Below are 19,880 nucleotides of genomic sequence, written 5' to 3' on the forward strand. Positions count from 1 at the left end.
AAATCTTGGAGCAGATTTGCCTGGAAGGCATGCTAAGACACATGAAAAACAACAAGGTGCTTGGTGACAGCCAGCATGGCTTCACTAAGGGGAAATCCTGCCTGACCAATTTGGTGGCCTTCTATGATGGGGCTACAGAACTGATGGACAGGGGTAGAGCAGTTGATGTCATCTACCCGGACTTGTGTAAAGCGTTTGACATTGTCCCACACGACATCCTTGTCTCTAAATTGGAGAGACATCAATTTGATGGATGGACCACTCGGTGGATAAAGAACTGGCTGGATGGCCGCATGCAAAGAGTTGTGGTCAATGGCTCAATGTCCAGCTGGAGACCAGTAACGAGTGGTGTCTCTCAGGGATCGGTGTTGGGACCGGTCTTGTTCAACATCTTCGTCGCTAACATGAACAGTGGGATTGAGTGCGCCCTCAGCAAGTTTGCTGATGACACCAAGCTGTGTAGTTTGGTTGATACGCTGCAGGGAAGGAATGCCATCCAGAGGGACCTTGACATGCTTGTGAGGTGGGCTGATGCCAACCTCATGAAGTTTAACCATGCCAAGTGCAAGGTCCTGCACCTGGGTTGGAGCAATCCCAGGCACAGCTACAGGTTGGGCAGAGAAGAGATTCAGAGCAGCCCTGTGGAGAAGGGCTTGGGGTGTTGGTTGATGAGAAAATGAACATGGGCCAGCAGTGCGCGCTTGCAGCCCAGAAAGCCAACCGTATCCTGGGCTGCATCAAAAGGAGTGTGACCAGCAGGTTGAAGGAGGTGATCCTGCCCTTCTACTCTGCTCTTGTGAGACCTCACCTGGAGTATTGTGTGCAGTTCTGGTGTCCTCAACATAAAAAGGACATGGAGCTGTTGGAACAAGTCCAGAGAAGGGCCATGAGGATGATCAGGGGACTGGAGCACCTCCCATATGAAGGCAGGCTGAGAAAGTTGGGGCTGTTCAGCCTGGAGAGGAGAAGGCTGCATGGAGACCTCATAGCAGCCTTCCAGTATCTGAAGGGGGCCTATAGGGATGCTGGGGAGGGATTGTTCATTAGGGACTGTAGTGATAGGACAAGGGGTAATGGGTTCAAACGTAAACAGGGGATGTTTAGATTGGATATAAGGAGGAAGTTCTTTCCTGTTAGGGTGGTGAGGCGCTGGAATGGGTTGCCCAGGGAGGTTGTGAATGCTCCATCCCTGGCAGTGTTCAAGACCAGGTTGGACGAAGCCTTGGGTGCCATGGTTTAGTGTGAGGTGTCCCTGCCCATGGCAGGGGGGTTGGAACTAGATGATCTTAAGGTCCTTTCCAACCCTAACTATTCTATGATTCTATTATGCTAAAAAGGAGTCAGTTGCCTCACAAAGAACTCCAAGCAGTGGAAGAAAACCCTAAGTGGAAAATGAAATGCATAAAAACACATGGATTTTCTTGTCTTCGTGGAATGAGGCACAGATGCCTGGAGCCACAGAGTAAGTTTCATGGGAGCATCCAGCTCCAGCTGGGAAGCAGATCCCACTTTCACATCTACTTGCAGGTCTAAGTTGATTTGCTCAGCTGCATGGACACCCAAGAGGCAGCCATGACTTACTACTAGCCAACTTAGCAGCTACCTGCTCAAATGTGATTGCTTCTTATGTAAAGCTTCTTTCTGACTGTTCAAACAACTTGGGGCACTTGACTGTCTTCTCCCAGCAATATTTGTTGCTATATTTTGGTCTGCGATTGAGAGCTGAGCTCTTACTGGGAGCTTTATCATGGTCTCTTGAACATCCCTAGGCAAGCGACTAATGCACTTTAGGTGTTTTGGGGGCAGGAAAAGAGACCTTCCTTGGAGAAGCTTGATGTTTGGTAGCCCTGTGTAGACTATACTTGCTCCTCCTGAAAACCTCCTAGCTTCCTAGACACAGAGTTCTCTGCCAGCATATCTGTAGTACCCATTCCGCCTATGGTGCAAGCAGAACTGGAAAGTGCTCCTCTATTTCTGTCTGAAATCCCAAGCTCCTTTGTGATCTTTTGTTTTGGGCTTTACTAAGAGACCTTCTGGGAAACTGGATCTTCCCTTTCTTCATTTGGATGCTCATTCCTGGGAATTCTTTAGAGTCTGAAAAACTGCCTTTTGCCTAGCAGTGAAGTTGTTGCCTGGAAATTTAAAGCCAATGCCACAAGGGACTGTTGAGCCATAGCACATTCCTGAAACTGCATGAGGCAGCTTGCAGCACATCAGAGCTTTTGCCACCTTGCTGATATGGGGCTTTAGGAGATTATGCAAAGGCTTTCATGTCTGAGCAACCTGGAGCCGTGGATTTTCTGGCTGGTGGTCACTCATCTGTGAAACTCCAAAAGCATGGTACAGAGCATGCTCCTGTCTGCCCCTGTGGTTTCTGGTAACACATGGTAGGAGATAGATGGGAGAAATGAACCCCATTATGTCGCTGGTGGACAGTGCAATCCCTTATATGATACGTGTGAACAATTCCTTCCTGACCTTGGGGAAGATTGGCTCATGTTCTAAAGAGCAGGATTTAGATCACTCTTATCTTTATTCTCTGAGCTACAGGGATTATTAAGGCTATAAAATGACCCAGCTGCAGTGTTTGACTTGGTGACCTTCAGTAGCAGCGAATTGCGCAGGCTGGTGGTACAGTGGGGGTGGGGAAAGGTTTTCCTTATTCTTCAGGAATGTGGGAATACTTCAGAGATGTCAGGTTGGAAAAGGGGCCTTGAGGGGTTGCTTCATTTACCAACACTGACCTGAGCAGTTGAACTGTGTGGTGTTATCCAATGAGAGAGCAGAGGAGGGAGGAAGAGATCTCACCCAACTGATGTGGAGCATTTATCCTGCAGCATAGGGGCTGTGTTTACATGCAGTACTACTGCACCCATGGTTCCATTTCTTATTTCAAAATGCTCAAGTTGTCTTTGCCTTGGTGCTGGACTTGGAGCTTTGGATAGTGAAACCCTCTGTACCACCGCCATCAAAATACTGCCAAGCATCTTTACATTCTCCTGGATCTGTGTTTGAATGGGTTAGGCAGGGAGTGAAAAGTCCTTAGAGTCCCTCTTCAGCCTGCTCATCAAAAGGCCCATTAGAATGAGCTGAGCTGGGTATTTTTGTGTCATCGGCCCTGGACAAGGGCCACCAAGTTGATTTGGTTGATCATGCACAAGAAAGCAGAGAAGACTTCTTGTTCTCTGTCAACTCTGAGTAGTTCCATGCACTGAGACAAAAACCTGCCTGAGTAGTTTAGTGTCATTGAACCTTTAGTTGGGTGAAGTCTATTGTAAGAGCAAAGAGGTGCACTTTGCAGCTAGCCCAGGGAGACACAGCATACTCACTAGAAACCCATCTCATCTCACACTGACCTATTTTGAAAGAGTAAGCTCTTCTTCCCTGACTCGATTTACATGCTGGCTGTCAAGTTATAAGAGCATCATTTGACAGTGAAGATACTGCTGTTTGTATCGGCAACCACCAGCCTAGCAAGAGTTTGTAATTTGACTAACAGCTCATGACATTATTCTTATTATTTATTTTTGGCAGAACAAATGCAGCAACAACTTTCTTCCATGGCATCAGCTCCAAATGTCTGTGGCATCTGATCAGCCAAGGCTCTTTTTAAAAAATTCAGCCATACTCCTCATCTTGCTAACTTTACAGTCCCCCATGGCATCTGTGTGCAATGAACTGAGCTGTTGAGACTAAATGCAATTTGCAATCAGGCTTCTGTTAATGTGGAAATGTACCGGCTGCTCTCCTGCAGTATGGATTCTCATTCTGTCTAACATATGGTAGCATTAAATCCAGTCTGGAGTGCCTCTCATTACCACACTGTCAGTCTTTACAGAGTAAAGAATCCTGAAAAACAAGTGTGAGAGAAATACATTTCAGGAACTGGCTCTCCTCTAGCAGAGCTTGTTGGAACTATCAAAGGGAGACCGTACATCAAACACTATCCCTGACAGCCATTGAAGCAAGTACAGAAAACTGATGTGAACACTGGTGCAAAAGCCGTGTACTTCCCAAGGCAGGTATCACATAGGGAGAAGAGGACAAGGAGAATCAAACAAGAGCAAGTTCATTATTAACATGTTAAAAAGAATCAGTCTGTTCTTCTGCTACCAGTATGGGAGAGATTTTGATTCAGGAAGATAGCCTTGGGTATGAAGCCGACAGTTATGTAAAGACTTGATACAAATGTAAGCAAAATAAGAAATATATCCATATACACAGAAAACAAACAGACAAACCTTTAGCCATGAAGTATTCCATTGCAGCTTTAGCCCATTGTACAGCACATAAGCACTGGAATTTCTTCAGTGTTAACATATCTCCCATTGTCATGCAAGGTAATTTTAATTTTGCTACTTGAGTGTTATGAATAATTCAGAGTGTTTTCTCACTGTCTGCTCTGATGGATGTCCTCAGATCATCTTCCCTGAGGCGCTCAGAGCTCTGGACTTAGTGAAAAGGATACAAGCTGTATCTGAAGAGAATTAAGAATTGCTGTGGCCCAACAGGGGCCTGGGCATCTGAGTCATGAGTTCGCAGTGCTGGCTTATTCTTAGCTTTCTTTGGTCAATCCCACCCTGAGGACCACAAGCATCTGCTCTACTCATGCACACTCATGTTATTTGTTACTTGCAAACCCAACAATTTGTGTTTGGTGCCATGAGCCTTTGAAGTGTGAAGAATCCCAGAGTTAAGATTGTGAGCTAATGTCAGAAGTAAAAGTTACTATTGCAGATGATCTTAACGCCTGCTTTTTCTTCCAGATGCTTCTCTGAGAATTCCTTATGAGTGGAAGTTCTTTTAATATAGGCCTGTATCTGGCTGTTGAAGAGCTCAAGACAAAGGTAGCGTCAGTTGCTCAGGAGTGTGATTACAAAAACCTTGAGTACTGAGATATAAGAGGGAAAAGTGGCAGCAGATCTAAGACTACTTTTCCATCCTGGAAGATTCAACCATATATGGTTGAAGATATGAGTGACACTAGCACCACAAAGTGCTTCCTGGCAGTATTGTTTAAGAATAATGTGCCTGTTGAATATAGCTTCTTCTTTCTTTATTACACTTCTCTATATCTCTTGGTAGAGCTAAGACCTAAGAAACTGTGTATTGCCTAGGTTGGACTCTGGCTCTATCACTGGTTCTCATATCTGCAATATCACTTTGTGAATATTTTAGTGTCCTGACCCATAATGCCATGGCAGTCTTAGAATGGCACAACTATGGGCAGATTTGTGAGAAAAATAGAAGCAAGCAGTTTGCTGGTTGAAGTTTTTTCATCAGGAAATGGTTGTAGATAGGAAGAAGACCTGGACTAGAAAGAAGATGAGGTACTTTGGATCTTCCTCAGTTCCAGATGGCCAGAGTGTTTCATATGTGTTCACATAGAGGAAACTGTATTTTACATGGAGACAGAAATAGGTGTGCTCATCCCAGCTTCAACGCAACTTCATTTTTGTTGTCTTTACTTCAATTAAAAATGTGAGGATTGACCTAGCAGGATCTCATTTTTGAGCTTTAGGCTACTGCAGTTGTGGCTAGTGAAAACAAGGATAATCTCCATTGTGAGAACTGAGTCGATCAAGAGACATCTCATCTCCCCCAGGAGGTTACTAATCCAAATTTAATCCAGGAAGATAAAATTGAAGGTCAAGAATGAATTTTAGTACATGTTTAAATTCTGAAAAATGGAATGGAATTTAAGAATAGAAGTGTATGTTTATGTACTTATATGAATATGGGTAGAAAAGGGGGTATTCCCAAGTCGCTTGCTTAGTCAGATTCTTAAACCTCTTTCTGAGAAAACGTGGATGTCAGTTTTATCCTGACTGTGAGTAGTTAGTTTGTCCTCAGTAGCAGGAGGGCAACAAGCAGCTCTTGTCATGTTTATCCTAAATGTGACAACCGACAGTTCCTAACTCTGTAACTCTCTCTTCTCCTCCTCTACAAGGGATACTCACTTAGTTGTCTCAGTGATATCCAACTGGGCTGCATCCCAATTATTTGTTTTTCTGGTAATCATCCATATTTCCATGTAAAAAAAAATTAAAAAATACCATTGAAATAACTGTGGTTGTACAAAGTAAATAACTGAGCAGAAGCTCTCAGCATCTGGAATGGGAAGAGGGGAGGATACTTTTTTGAGAAAGTGTTTTCTTTGCTTTTAACCTATATCCTCAGGTTCCATCATCAGAGACCTTAAGCAAAGATGCACTGCACTCCCCTTTGCTCCTGTGCTTTGGTGCCCCATGACAAGGAGAGAGAAGGCGTGTGAGGTTCTGCGCAATGTTTTCTTGGCGCCAATACCACTGTATGCAGGGAAAGTACCTACAGCTCTCAGCCCTCAAAATGCTTGTGGATTCAGCCTGGCAGAGTTCATTTCAGATTACTTTGATCCTTGCCCTAAATGCTATCCCTGTCTTGAAAAGTGAGAGGTCTGGTTTGCAGAGGCATAGTGTCCTCACGGTGTCTGACAGAGACCTTGTTTGTCCTGACACTACTGTTCATCTTGGTGATTTTAGCACTTTTGATGAGCAAAAGTGCTTGGGCTTTGTGTGCCTTTGATGTGAGCAACTTCTGGTTATGTGGAAGCACTATTTGTGGCCATCTCTCCAAAAGGAGGTTGTCTAACAGGGATGCTGCGCATGTGGCTTGTGACTCAGATTTTGGTTGACTCAAGAGTTTCCTGCCAAGAGCCACCTTCATGATGGGTTGTGTTTTCTGCTTCTGCTTAGGCCTAGGTCATCTCTTGCTACCTGTTTCTCACTTGGTTTGTATTCTGACCAATTACTGCAGCTTTGACTGTCCTATCTCTAGTTCTGATTTCTGGGCAAGCTTTACAGGAAGAAAACTGCAGGGCAGGCAATAGAAATAGATGAAAATGCTTGTAGTATCTGCAAAGTGTAGTGAACTGTCAAAAAGTTGGTACAGAGGAAGCAGTATTAAGCACCAAGAGTAACGGGTGCTGCACCTTGGGCTTTTGGAAAGTGCTGGTGAAATAAAAAGGGGAAAGTTGAAGGCATATTTTAGAGATCCATAGATCAAAGATAATGGTGTTATGGTGTTTATTACAACTTCCTTGCAATGATCTAAAGCAAAAGATGTAGTAGTCATGACCTGAAAGGCATTTGGAATCAATGGATATTGCTATTGATACCAAATGTTTTATATTCTTCGTTCTCCTACCCTGACACTATGCAAATTCACAGTAATTCTCTAGAAACATGCTTGAGGACAAGGGGGCATGATTATTCAAGCTTGATGGGATTTGCCTATGTTATTTTGGGAACAGAAATCAAAGTTTTTGTGAATTTAGCAGTACTTGAAGCCACTGGCTCTCTGATGGGACTTCAAAAGAAGAATTGTGAGGCTGGAAAATGTGTATCTTTGCTCATCATCCCTTGGTCGAGTTTCCCTTGGCCAAACTTGCAATAAAACAAACCAATTAACCAGAGATGTTTACTAGTTCATAGTATGTGAAAAGCTTCAATCACAGGCAGTTTTTGAATGGCCAATAATAAGAACTTCTCACTTCTGTGTAACAAGGTCTGTTTACAGACTAATGAAGGGAAGGATGTCTCCATAGTAACCTGTAAAGCAAGCAAGTCTGCATCTTCCACTCTGATACAGTCTTGGTAAACAGGTTGTACATGTGCTTTTAAAAAAAAATCAAAAAACCAAAAAACAACCCCTCCAAAACCCAACCAAAATAAAACAAGCTTTTGGATTATGTAACTTCCATTACTACTAAAGAGCCGCTGGTTTCAAGATCTGCCTCTCCGCTTCCTCTTATTTGTTATATTTGAAATGTTCTAAGAAATTCAATAAATTTGAACCGATGTGAGTTGCTGTTAAATCAGGGGGTCTGTACCTGAAGGGCTCTTCTGCAGGTGAAGAGACAGGGAATTGTGAATAGTCTTCAAACATATAAACAGATACTGTGAGGAAGAAACGTTCACATTGCCTGTGGACAGGGCCAAAAGTCTTGGGCTTACCTTGAAACAGAAAATGTGGTCAAGCCTAGGCATGAGACAGCATTTTCTAAGGGTGTGAGGAGTTAGTCTTTAATGAATTCCTGACCAAGGTTATACAATTTTCCTTGCTGGAGATTTTAAAAAACCAAACCAAACACACAGCCCCTTCATCCACTCACTCCAAACAAACGAAAACCCAGCAGCCCCCCAGAGCCCAGACCAGGAATTGTTTAAGTGGAGATTATTGTGTCTTAAGACACTGGGATAGCGTTGGTGACTTTTTGAGTTCCTGTTCAGTACTGCATTCTATGATCCATTATATTTCCTATGGGTTTCTCCTAGGAAGCAGGTCTGTTTTTTTTCTGGGAAAAAGATACGAAAACTGCTTGTTGGTTTCTGTCTGATGTCACTTTTGTGAACTGCCAATTTTGTGAACCTCTCCTGTTGGAAGGATGGATAGTATGTGAGAGAGGTGAGGTCCAGCACATGAAAATAGAAAAGGATGCTTGAATGTGCAACTTCAATCATCATGGCTGCTTTCCCTGAAAGACCAAATCTCACTCAGGGCTACAGGAGCAAACTAAGCCAGCGGTGCACTGCCTGGAGGATGACTATGTGATACAGCACCAGACTACAGAGATGGGATGAAAGGTAGGAGTTGGCCAACAGGGTGTCCCATTCCATTCCTTGTACTGGTGTCCATGCCCATTTGTGTCATTGTTTCAGTACACAATTACCAAACCCTCAAATTTCCTTTACAACTCTGGAGAACTGTCTTGTAGGAACTCTAAAATTCAGGGTTTTTTTCAGGCTTTAGAAGTCTGAGGAAGGTAGCCATTGGGATCTGGAGGGAGCAGATTTCCGGGACTCCCTGTTTCAGCTGGGCTGGTCTCATTGCCCATTGGTATTTCCTAAGCTGGCAGATGGAAGTGGAAATTTCAAAATGTTGGAAAACAATTCCAGTTACTATTTAACGCCCCCCCCCCCCCCCCCCAACAGCAACAACAAAAAAAAGAACAACAAAAAAAACCCACCCTTTGCAGAAAAAAAAAATGTATTCTGGTGAATGCCGGTGAAGGGACAAACATTTGTAGATCATAATGTTATTTGAGCATGATTCCTGATTGTTGAGAACATGCTGAGACCTGGGCAGCATGCATCTCTCCTTCCTTATGATTTTTCTTCATGTTGTTTTTTTTTCCTTCCCTTCTACTCGTAACGTCTGCATTAATTTCTGCTGCCACCCAATATCTCCTATTGCCAATTTAATCCTACATTAATCAATAATAATCAGAGTTTCCTCTTTGTTGCCGTCTGTTTTCTTGATAGGGGCTGTTTTTAAGAATGTGTTTGTGGCAAAGCTCTTCCAGGGGTGTGGCAAGTGTGGAATTGGATGGGAGCTACAGAGCCAGCGGGGCAGGGATGGGAGAGGGCACACCCCGGGGAGGATGGGTGCTCTCAGGGAGCACCTCCTGCTATCTTTCCCCCGTCCCCTGGGGGCCGGCGAGGGCTTCTCCCCTGGGTACCAAGGTGCCCGCGGGAGATGCTGCGGGCCTGACTGGGCGTTATGGGCGGCCATCTGCTGCCACCTCCTGTCCAAGCAGGCGATGGCACCGACCACAAGGGTCCGGAGCTGCCCGCTGCCCGCGGGAAGCCGGGGGTGGCAACGCGAGCTGATGGGAAACCACCTCCAGCCTTCAGGGAGGAAACTGCCATCTCCTTGACGCTTTGAGAGTGGTGCCTATGTGAGCAAGGGCAGCGAGGATGCCAGGTGTCTTGGGTGATACTGCTAGCCACTGACCTGTCTCATATTTTTATTGTCTCTACCATGCAATGGTCTCGTTTCCTTTTGCAGTTTGCTCTTTCTGGGTACCTTGGCAGCTTAGAACCCGCAGCCAAGGAATGACCAACACCCCAACATGTTGGAGGCACCTGGCCAGCAGCAACTGCAGGAGGAGGCACACTGGTCGCTCCTCTCCATCCCCTGCGGCAGGGCTGCAGCAGGGAGCAGGGGTAGGACTGCCTCTTTTCCCTCGCTGCATTTCGCAGCCGCTCCCCGTCGGCTTCGGGCTCCTCATCTGGGGCTTGAACGCCGGAGGAGGGTGTGCCATGGTTACTGTGCCAGAGCTGCTTGCTGGCAGACAGGCTCTGGCTGGGGCGGCTGCCGTGCTGCTGGCCAGTCCACAGTGACTTGCTAGTGCTGGTGACTAGTCCTTGCTTTTTAATTTGGATCCTGAAGCCTCATTTCTGCTTTCAGGAGAGGGCAAGGGCTACTCTTTGTCCTTGCTTGCTTTTACTTCTTTGGCTTGTTCTCTAATAGCTATTGCAGCTTCCCTGCTGCCTGCGGTGACTACAAATTTGAGCTGAATTAATCCCAGACAGAGGTTCAGTCCTAGGCAAACTTTCCTTCCCAAATGTTCAGTCTGAAAAGACATGAAAGCAAGACAGGTTGCCACCTACCTTCCTCATTCCTGCCTCATCCTGGGCAAAAGTTTGTTCTTAACCTTCAAGCAGGACAGGCTCTTGGTGCTATGCTGGGCACCGACCAGGCAGACATCGAAGGGCGAGTCTGTCTGCCAGACCTCAGCAAGCAAACAGCAGCAGTGTGGCTGGCACTGACAGGTTTTGCTTGCCACCCTGGAAGCAGCCCTTGGTTGCAGCAGAGGTGTTGCTGCTCCTTCCCCAGCTGGCCCAGGTTGCTGGCCCTGCTCAGACCTTCAGCCTGTCCTTGTGCAACCCTGTGCTGGCCATATTTCATCCTTTTCAGTTATGCCTCTCCACATCTCCTAGAAGCATCAAGATTTGAGCTTTGGTTTCTCCCTGTTTTCTTTCCCAAGGACTCTTATTTCATGGCGTCCTGCCCTTTTGTACTGAGGTTTGTTTTCGTGCTGCCTGGCTGAGGTCAGCATCTGTTCCCACAGTCCCTGCCCAAGGGGACTTTCTGATACTGGATAACACAGTTGCAGGCCCCAGACCCTCTCTGGTAAGAGCTAGGTGTTAGATCCCAAAGCAGCCACTCTTTCTAAATCAAACACAAGGAAACCGACTGCCTTCCTCTTTATCTCTGGGTCTATGCATGCAGGTATTCCCCATAAAGAAAGTGGTACAGCTACCATGTGGTGGGGACCACAGCAGGAGCCCACCTACCCTAAGAAGCCTCATGGTTGGTGTTCCTGGCAAGAGCTTTTATCTGAATTTGGATGCTGCTTCATCCTTGACCTGAAACTAACAGCATGGTCCCTCTAACCCCATGCCTGTGACAGGTAAAATTCCTTCTGAGCTGTTTTTCTGAGGGGTTTTTTTGTTTGTTTATTTGTCTGGGTTTGTTTTTGCTGTAGAGCTCCCTGTGCTGCCATATTGCAAAAGAGGCTGAAAAGCTACAGAAAAAAACACAGAGAGCCTCTGCATCCCCAGACACGGTGCTGCGCCATGCAACAAGCTGCTGCTTTGGAACTCATAGGTAATTGTTAGTCCTGTCAAGGGCCGGTCTTTTAGTAGTGTAAAAATCACTATGGTTTTATTTCAGGCTTGTTAGACTGGGCAAATTTTACCAAGCAAGTATGCAGGCTGTGGGCACAGCTGGAGTTAAACAGAAAAAGCCTGATTCCCCAAATACTAGATTTTCTCTTACTTGGTTAGAAACAGGGAAACAAAGTAAATAAGAGAAGGGAGGGCTGGGGAAGTGGGGAGAAGGGAAGGGGAGAAAACTTTGTCCTTTCTGACAAAACTGTTTTCACCTCCTCCTTCTAAAGAGAGGTTTTATGCCATATGGAGTTTCAAATGTTTGTTTGCTCTGCCTACTTAGTTATTTACCGCTCTGAGAGTCTGTGCTGCCTTTGCTGGCATGCTCAGTCTTTCAGAGAGTATGACAGAGTGCAAGGCTGTTTGCCTATTTCTGCTAACACTTATTTAGCAGTGAAGTTGGTTTCTGATGCAGGTTTTGCCATGAATTCTTGTGCTTGGAAACTAGCAGGAGCATGGTCATAGTGGGGATCTTAAGGGAGAATTTCTTTATCTTCTTCTAGGCAATAGTAACTCCTGTTCTATGCTTCGCTCTCACTGTTGTATTTAACTCATGAAAGAGGAGAAAGTTCTTTTATTCCTGAGTTTTGCCAGGTAAAGAAACAAAGGATTTTGCAGAGGAGAGTATGGAGAAAGAAGGGAAGGTAGATGTTGTTTAGCAAAAGGCTACTCAAAGCATCTATAGGAGAACCAAAGTCAGCCAGAAATTTTCTGGATCCCTTGTGCTTGCTCGGTGAGCATCCACCATCCTTGAATGTCAACTCCACCAGCTTTTCTTCTCCAACCTGTTTCAATAATCCTGATCTTCACCATCAGCTATGGGCTAGCCAGACCGGAAATTTGCATTCCTAGACAAGCTGATTACTGTTCTTCTCCATGTTCATTACCCTTATTAAGTTTCATGCTCCTTTTACCATGTTTCTGTAGGGCTGCAATCATCTCTCAAGGGCTATGAGGTGAATGCATCTTTTGCTTCAACCTCTTAAATTCAGTGTGGGGAAGGGCGACCTTTGCTGCTGAAGCCTAATGTTGTACACCTGTAGACTAAACAGCATTCTCTGGACCAGCTTCAGGCTGGTACACTGAACCAATATTAGCAAGTATCTGCAAGAGACCCCAAGTGCCCTGAGGGACCTGAGCTTGAAAGCTGCATAGTCCTGTTTCATAGTGTGGGTCTGCTTAACTACTTTTTGGAATTTCAGCAGCGCTTTGATATTTATTGTTTAATTCTGGATCCTGCCCTTCTTTCAGAATGACCTGTCACCCGTAGTTGGTGTTTTGGTTTTGTTTTGTTTTTCCTCTGTTTTTACAGGATAGGGAGAATGAAAGCCACTTCATTTTATTAAAACCAGAAAGGATCTGTTGGCTGTTTTGCCCAACATCTTGAACAGTACTGCCCGTGGGGCTCACTGCTTGTTCTCTGAACTGGGTCAATAATGTCTCTGACCCAGGACTTTTCCAGGCAGTAATCTGAGTGTTACTGATGCTTACTAAGCAATACTACCCTGCAATTATTCTTAAAAAAATAACAAAACAAACAAACAAATCTATGTATTTCTGCCTTATCATTTAAGGATCCTAAAACCCAGTTCTTTCTTAACTGTCTTTCAAGGAGACAATAACTGCTTGCTATGTTCTGGAAAGGTCCTTTATATTTGATATTAACTAATGGGGATGAAATTGCTCTTGGCTTTTGATATTCCTAAGTGTTCCCCTTTGGGGGCTGGATTCCTTCCCAGCAAGTGGCAGCAGCCACCAGCAAAGGTGAGTTTGACATTGCTGCAAACTCTCCCTGTAGCAACCCGTGCTACTGTGCCAGCATTGACTCCCTTTGTTCAGATTATTTATTGAAGGTGAACTTCTTGAGCACACAGAGTACAACATGTTTTCCTGAGCACAAGCAAGGATCACAGAGATATGCTGGAGGAAAAAGTCTCACCATAAGACCAAGTCAGACACTGCATAGGTTTCAGGCTGCTACCTCCAGCTACTCTTGGATGCTTGGTTCCAGGCAAGGGGCAGCTTCCCTTTTCCAGTAGAGCCTTTGGCTTAAGTAACCTGGGGAAAGATTATTGTTGTTGTTTATAATTCAGAAAGAAAGGAGGGAGAACTGGGATACTTGGCTCTCTGTACCTCCCTTTTCCTGTCTGTGAAGTGTGGGCGACAATACGTACCTTCTTCAGAGGGACATTTGCAAGCTAATGGACAGAAAGTGCTCAGAAACTCCCCACCTCAGCAATTGGGACACATTGGCAATCTGCCCAATAGTTTTGCCTTACCTAAGCAACAGTGGGCGATAAATGATACAAACATATTGTCTCTAATGTGCTGGCTGCTCTCTAGGTGGTGTGTGGTCTATGTATCTGCAGGGAGTGCTGCTATTTTGCTATGTGTTGGGAGCCTTCTCCTCCATTTCTTCTGGGTTCCACAGAATCTGCCTGCGACTTTCCTGGCAGAACTGCCTTTTTAGCCAGGAGACAGTTCCTGCATTCCAGCATTGCCATTAGCTCAAATAAAGTTTGGCTAATGGACCACAGTGCCTGCAGGTTCTTGAAGGCCGGCATGCTTCTGCAAGCATCAGACTGGGACAGGGTCTGATACCTCCAGCCTCTTGCTTAAATTATAAATGTTGACGCTTTTTATGGCATTGCAATTATGTTCTCTGTTGGCTCTGGACTAATCCTCCGTCATGACAGCAAGGCATTTCTCTGGATACTTATGCTGTGAGACTGGGAGCAGAATGCAACCCTGAAGGCTTTCAGCAGTAGTAACTTGCTTTCATTGCTAGTATATAAAAAACCTGCCACGCTGTCTCTTCTTTGATATCTTTCCTGGATTTGTGCTGCTGCAAGGCTTCTCTGATCTCTGTCACTAAATGACACAACATAGAAGGGCAATGTATAAGTGAAATTAGCAGAAGGGGATCTCTCTACTTTAAAACCAGAGTGATCTTTGGGAAAAGAATTACTTAGATCTTTGATGCTGCAAAAGGTCAGGCAAGTGGGGCATGCAGGAGAAATCTAGTTGTTCAAATAGTGGGAACACTGAGAGAAAAATGTTAGTGTCAATCTCAGGTTAATTGGAAAATATTCAAAGGACTTCGTTTTTGCTCAACTTTGAGGTTAGAAGTTCCCTGGGGTTCTATGGAAACAACGCAGTGCTGGCAGCAACTTTGAAATAAGCAGGAGTAAGCTGCAAAGCAAAGAAGTTGTTAGAGGGGATGCGACCTCCTTGTGGACGGATGCATGGGGCAGCAAGAAAGCAAAGATGAGAATGCTGTGCCAGCTGCTCTTGCTTCAAAAGAAGTCTGTGGTGTGGCATAAGTTGATAGGTATGAACATATCACTCCGAAGACAGATTCATCCTCTGTTCATCCTGACATCCAGCACCAAAGGCAAGGTCACCTAACTTCAAGCACTCCCTGGATTGTGTGCACAGCCTGTGGGAAGCACCAGACACACCAGCTGTGTTGTGACTCCACTGGTCTATTAGAAAGACCAACAGCAGCATCTGTGGTAAACCTTGTATTGCTCTGCAACAAAAGCCCAGGTTCTTGGATTAACCTTGTGCACTCATTAAGGCCACCCCTTTATTTTGTTATCTTTTGGGTTTTTTTTCTGCTTAAACATCAAGCGTTTCAGGGTAGGAAGCATCTTGGCTTGCTTGCATTGATACAGTATCCTGCAGAACAGGAACCTGCCTGTGGTACTGAGGCCTCTTGGCAGTGCTGATTGTAACCCATGGGTATGGGAGGCTGGGGACACTTGCCCAGCAAGTGTGGAGCCCGCAGAGCCAGTTCAGCTTAGAGAGCCACACAGGGAGCCTTTGGGGCTCTGAGCAGTGAGGGGAGAGTGATACAGCAAGGTTGTTCTTCTCCCTTTGCCTCATGCCAGGGTCATTCCAGCTGAGGACCTTTCTACACCATCTGCAGCAGGGCAACACAAGGAGATGAAGACTTTCTGTCATAACAGCTAAGAGGAGGTTTGAGAGCAGCTCTTTAGCCAGGGAGTTAAAGAAGCCAATTCAGAAAGAAGGCAGATTTGCTTTCCTAACCTGCTTCTGGAGAAAAGGCAACTCTCCAGGATTGGGACTTAGCTTGTCTGTATTGCCTCAGAAGGACTTCAGGCTTTTGGAGAACATGAAGGTTGATAACCATGTTCAGGGGTGCACAGTGTTTAACTACACACCTGGGTTTAAGGGACAGATGGTGATGACACGGATCATCATGGTGCATAATAGCCAAGAGTCATGGCCAAAGTAGCTGAGAACTGGGCACACTACCAGTCTCAAAGCATAACCTCCAACAGACCTCTTGGAAAAAGGAACCTGGCTGCAATTCTGAGGACAGTCCTCCAGGCTTCTTATGAAGAGCAGAAGTGTTTCCCACTTTTGGCCTGTGCGTCAGTTTTGATGATTGAAAAATCACTTCTATTGATTGAAGAATTCTCTCTTGCTTCTAGGAGTCTGAGTCAGAGAATAAGGAAATTGGGTTTCAGACTTCTTTTATGCTTGGTTTTTGTTCCCTCTCTCCCCACTGCACCCCACCCCCCCTCCCACACACACACTTTGAACCACTCTACGAAAGAATGAGACTGGCTGTTCTAGTTTGATCAACTTTGTAAGTTATGCCATCAAAATCTGCATGGTTACGCTTCCACAAAAGCTGGGACCTCTGTTGTACCTCCAGTCAGGTACCCAATCTTGAGCTGCAGAAATTCAGGGAAAAAATTCATCATTTAACTTGTGTGTGAATTAACTTCCTACCCAACCCCAAGTTAATGGTGCAGGTTTTGTTTTCCTGCTGAGTTTGGCTGGCTGGCTCAGGCTCCTAGCTCTCACTTTTTCCTCTGCATTTTACCTGCAGCCTTAAGTGCACAGTAGTAACAAGTAGTTTTCCTTGCTGAGGGAACTCAATGGTACCTGTGGGCTGTCATGAAGTTATCCACTGACCTTCTCTTTTTGCTCCTGTAGTGCTTCAAAGGCTCTGGTAATGCTCATTATCAGCGTCGTGTAATGGTCACAGTGCATTCCAAGAGTCAACAGTATGTTGTAAAAACGCCAAAAGCCAACACCTGTGTGGACTGCCCTTTGTATCCAACAATAAAGTAACCATTTGGTAAACCTTAACCTCATACTGACTGCTATTGCTGTTTTCTCCTGTGTCAACATCATTCAGCTTTTTCAGTTTAGGTTCAATGCAGATTGAAGACTGCATAAAATATCGAAGAGAAAATTCTCAGGGGAAAAGAACCCTAACGCATCATCTATAATTATAGACTGGGCATAGTATTTATCATCTTAAACTGGGTACAATTTTATGTTAATATAGAGTAGTATCACTCCTTCAAGAAGATAATTTTAACTGATTGCCTAACAGAAATGAACTGTCATTTACAGGCAAGAAATGCATATTTTGAAACTTTGCTTTGTATTTTGATTTTGCAAAGTGCAGGTTCTGGGCTTCCACCCTTGGGAAACTTGTTTCTTGTGTAAGCCTGTAGTAGATGGGCTGCTTGGGAAGTGTGGGTGACCCAAAACAACATAGGGGGAAGGTGTTCCTATCCTCTGATGGAATCTGAGGGATCCAAAGGGCCCAGGGGGAACCACAATCAACATAAACAGCAGTCTTGGCAAGAGCTTGGAGTGATGTCCCATCTCAAGGTATGTTGAAAATTTCCATGAAATAAATGTCCACAACCAATTTTACAGAAGGTGCAAGACAGATGTGAGGGAAATCCAGGCATGTTTTCTATGCCTTGGAAATGAATTGCTTCCAATGAGTCCTCCTAGGAAGTTTAGTCTACTATGTAGAAGTTACCGTTACCTTATCTTTGTGTTAGTACATCAGTGGCTAGCAACTGGTCTAGCTGTACCAGTGCAGTTGTGCTAAACTGCTGTTTACCTGAAACCTAAGTGTTTTCTACTAATGTTCATCACAGCTCTATAACTGTGTGGTGTGTTACATTGCCTGAGTCTTTTACAGAACTCTTGAATAACCTTAGTTGGAGCGTTCAGCTTTTCTGAACTTGGAGAATAGCACTAACACCTATAAGCGGTGTGGCATGGGGAGAGATTCAGCTAATATTTGTGGAAGAGTAGGAGTCTTTAGAGGCATAAGAGTCTTAGCTAATATTTGCAGAACACTTTGAGGTCTTGGGATGGATGCTGCTACCAAAGGGTAAAGTGGTATTCACATGTTCTGTCATGTCTGTGTTGTTTACAAATAGAATAGAATGATGTTTTGAAGGTCAGAGACCTTAAGAACAATAGTGGGTTTGAAGCAGTCATTTATTTTTACCAAGTTCAGATGCCTGGCATAAACTAGCTGTTTCATTTATGTAGAAGATCTGATCAAACATTTTGGTTGTTTAAAAGAGTTGTTTTTCTTGGTTTTAGGCTGTTGAAATGTCAGATGGTAAAAACAAGCAAGAGTTCCAGATGGGGCAAGTGGAAAAGAAACGTGACAAAGATGGTAATGGGAAAGCTTCAGATTCTCACTTGACTGGGAGTCCCATGACTTCACCTGTGACTTCCAAACCCACTCTCTGTGCAAGCTCTTGTACAAAGCAGCATCCCTTACATGAAGTTCTTCATTATCAGGGTAAGCGAAGGCAGTAAAGGTTTATTTTCACTGATCCCTAGTCCATCCGTGCTAGGAATTATTTGGGAGCGGGAGTCTCATCTGGAATACTCAGCTGTTATATAGCCAAGTAAATCATAAGCCCTCTGTTTTAGTGACCCCAGATTTGAATTAGGGTTTCATGACTTACATTTACAGGTCAAGGAAGTGCCCAGTAGTTTGATTTTATTCACTAGCGTTCAAGCTGTGATTTGCACCAGCAGATGAATTTCTGTCTCTGTAACTTCTAGTGATGATACAGGCTAAATCTATACTTGAATAATGGTGGAAGACAAGGGGTATAAATGCTGCAAAATCCCTGGTCACTGATGGAGAAATAAAAGCTGGTAAAAAGGGATCTATCTAATCAGACAACTCATTTAATACAAAAAATTTGTCTCAGTTCCTCTAGTCTATGGCCAGCTTTCTTGAAGACAAAGGGAGACATAATTTGTACTGGCAAAGCTAACCCTAACTTATAATCAGAGTAAACGGTGCAAATTGCAGCCTTTGTTTACACTAGCTGTGCTAGTCATGGAGGGCTGGAGTATTCCTAATGTATGTTGCTGTCTAATTTGTTATATCGGTGGTGGTTTATTCCCTAATGCTTAAGAAGCAGAACACAGTAGAGGAGACTGAAATTACCTTGCAGTGACCAACGGCAACACCTTCTTTCATGGTGGTAAATGTTAATATGGGAATGTACAAAGATGGTGTCAGGGTGTGCATGGTCGATCGCTGCCATTTACTGTGTCAATCATGTATTGCAAAGGCTCAATTATAAGTGCTTTAAACTCCATAGAAGTTGCTTGACACCTTGCAAGGCTGTGTCCTTAGTTTATGTACCAGTCTAAGGGATGGGCAGAGAGATTTTCTGGAGGGAAAAAAGTTCACTGAAAGCCACTAATCTGTCGCATGTGTGAATGTGGTCTCTAGTTCTGTCCTGGAGAATGCTGTTCCAAAATGCCACCTCTAGAGAGCCTTACTCATCAGCAGAGATATTTATTAACTGCCATCAGTGGCTGTCCATGAGCTATTGTACCCCAAAGAAAAAGGGAGCGGCACAAATAATTATTCCTAAATTCAACAGTTAAGAACATGTGATGTATAGAGGAAGGGAGCTAAACCCATGGGATTGTTACTGTCTAATTAATGGCTCTTTGTTGCTGTGCCATAGACTGCACTGTGCTTTGAGCACTAGCACCCGAATAGGCAAGTTCCCTGTGCTTAGGTTTGGAACTTGCCAATTCAGGCTTCCTACATACTCCCAAAAACTAATCTGAAGACTTCAGTCACGTAAGACTCTGCCTGTATGAGTCAAATAACATGAATGTATGAAATCAAGCATGTAAGCACGCTCATAATAGCCTTCATTTTAGAGGTTAATATTCAAGTGGTTAAACCCCAAAGTACAATGATTATATGAGAAAGTAATTATTTACTGACTTTGAATCCAATTCTGGGAGGCAAATTTTGAATCCAATTCTGGGAGGCAAATCAGAAGTGCTTTGGGGGCTAAAGGTATAGACAGTAACTTGCAGAACTGAATCTTACTTTCTAGCAGACAAAATAATCTGGCTTTGTTAATTACAGTCATTTCTGTCTAATCCTTTTGCCCTGCATTTCTTTGTGGAAAATAGCTTTATGTCCTCTGAGCAAAGATGATCAGGGCAAGAGGGAGGTGGGGGAGGCTGAAACCATCTAAAATGCTCCTTGCTCTGCATTTTGCTACTGGTGTAAAAAGCCACTCATGTTGAAGCTTGTGA

General features: G+C 44.4%; 1 long non-coding RNA gene across 2 annotated transcripts in view; it reads left to right on the forward strand.

Annotated features, from left to right (window-relative positions):
- Positions 1 to 19,880, forward strand: part of LOC134157366 (uncharacterized) — a 43,574-nt gene that overhangs the window by 12,733 nt on the left and 10,961 nt on the right. The window contains exons 1-2 of one of the 2 annotated variants that reach the window (XR_009962294.1): positions 8,310 to 8,624; positions 17,892 to 18,096. This is a non-coding gene — a long non-coding RNA (uncharacterized LOC134157366). Of the gene's footprint in view, positions 1 to 8,309; positions 8,625 to 17,891; positions 18,097 to 19,880 lie in introns of those variants that run through there. The other variant, XR_009962295.1, reaches the window with a different exon arrangement.

This window comes from Pezoporus occidentalis, unplaced genomic scaffold (assembly GCF_034315485.1).
Source record: "Pezoporus occidentalis ecotype Australia unplaced genomic scaffold, CSIRO_AGI_Poc_V1 ctg95, whole genome shotgun sequence".
NCBI lineage: Eukaryota > Metazoa > Chordata > Aves > Psittaciformes > Psittacidae > Pezoporus > Pezoporus occidentalis.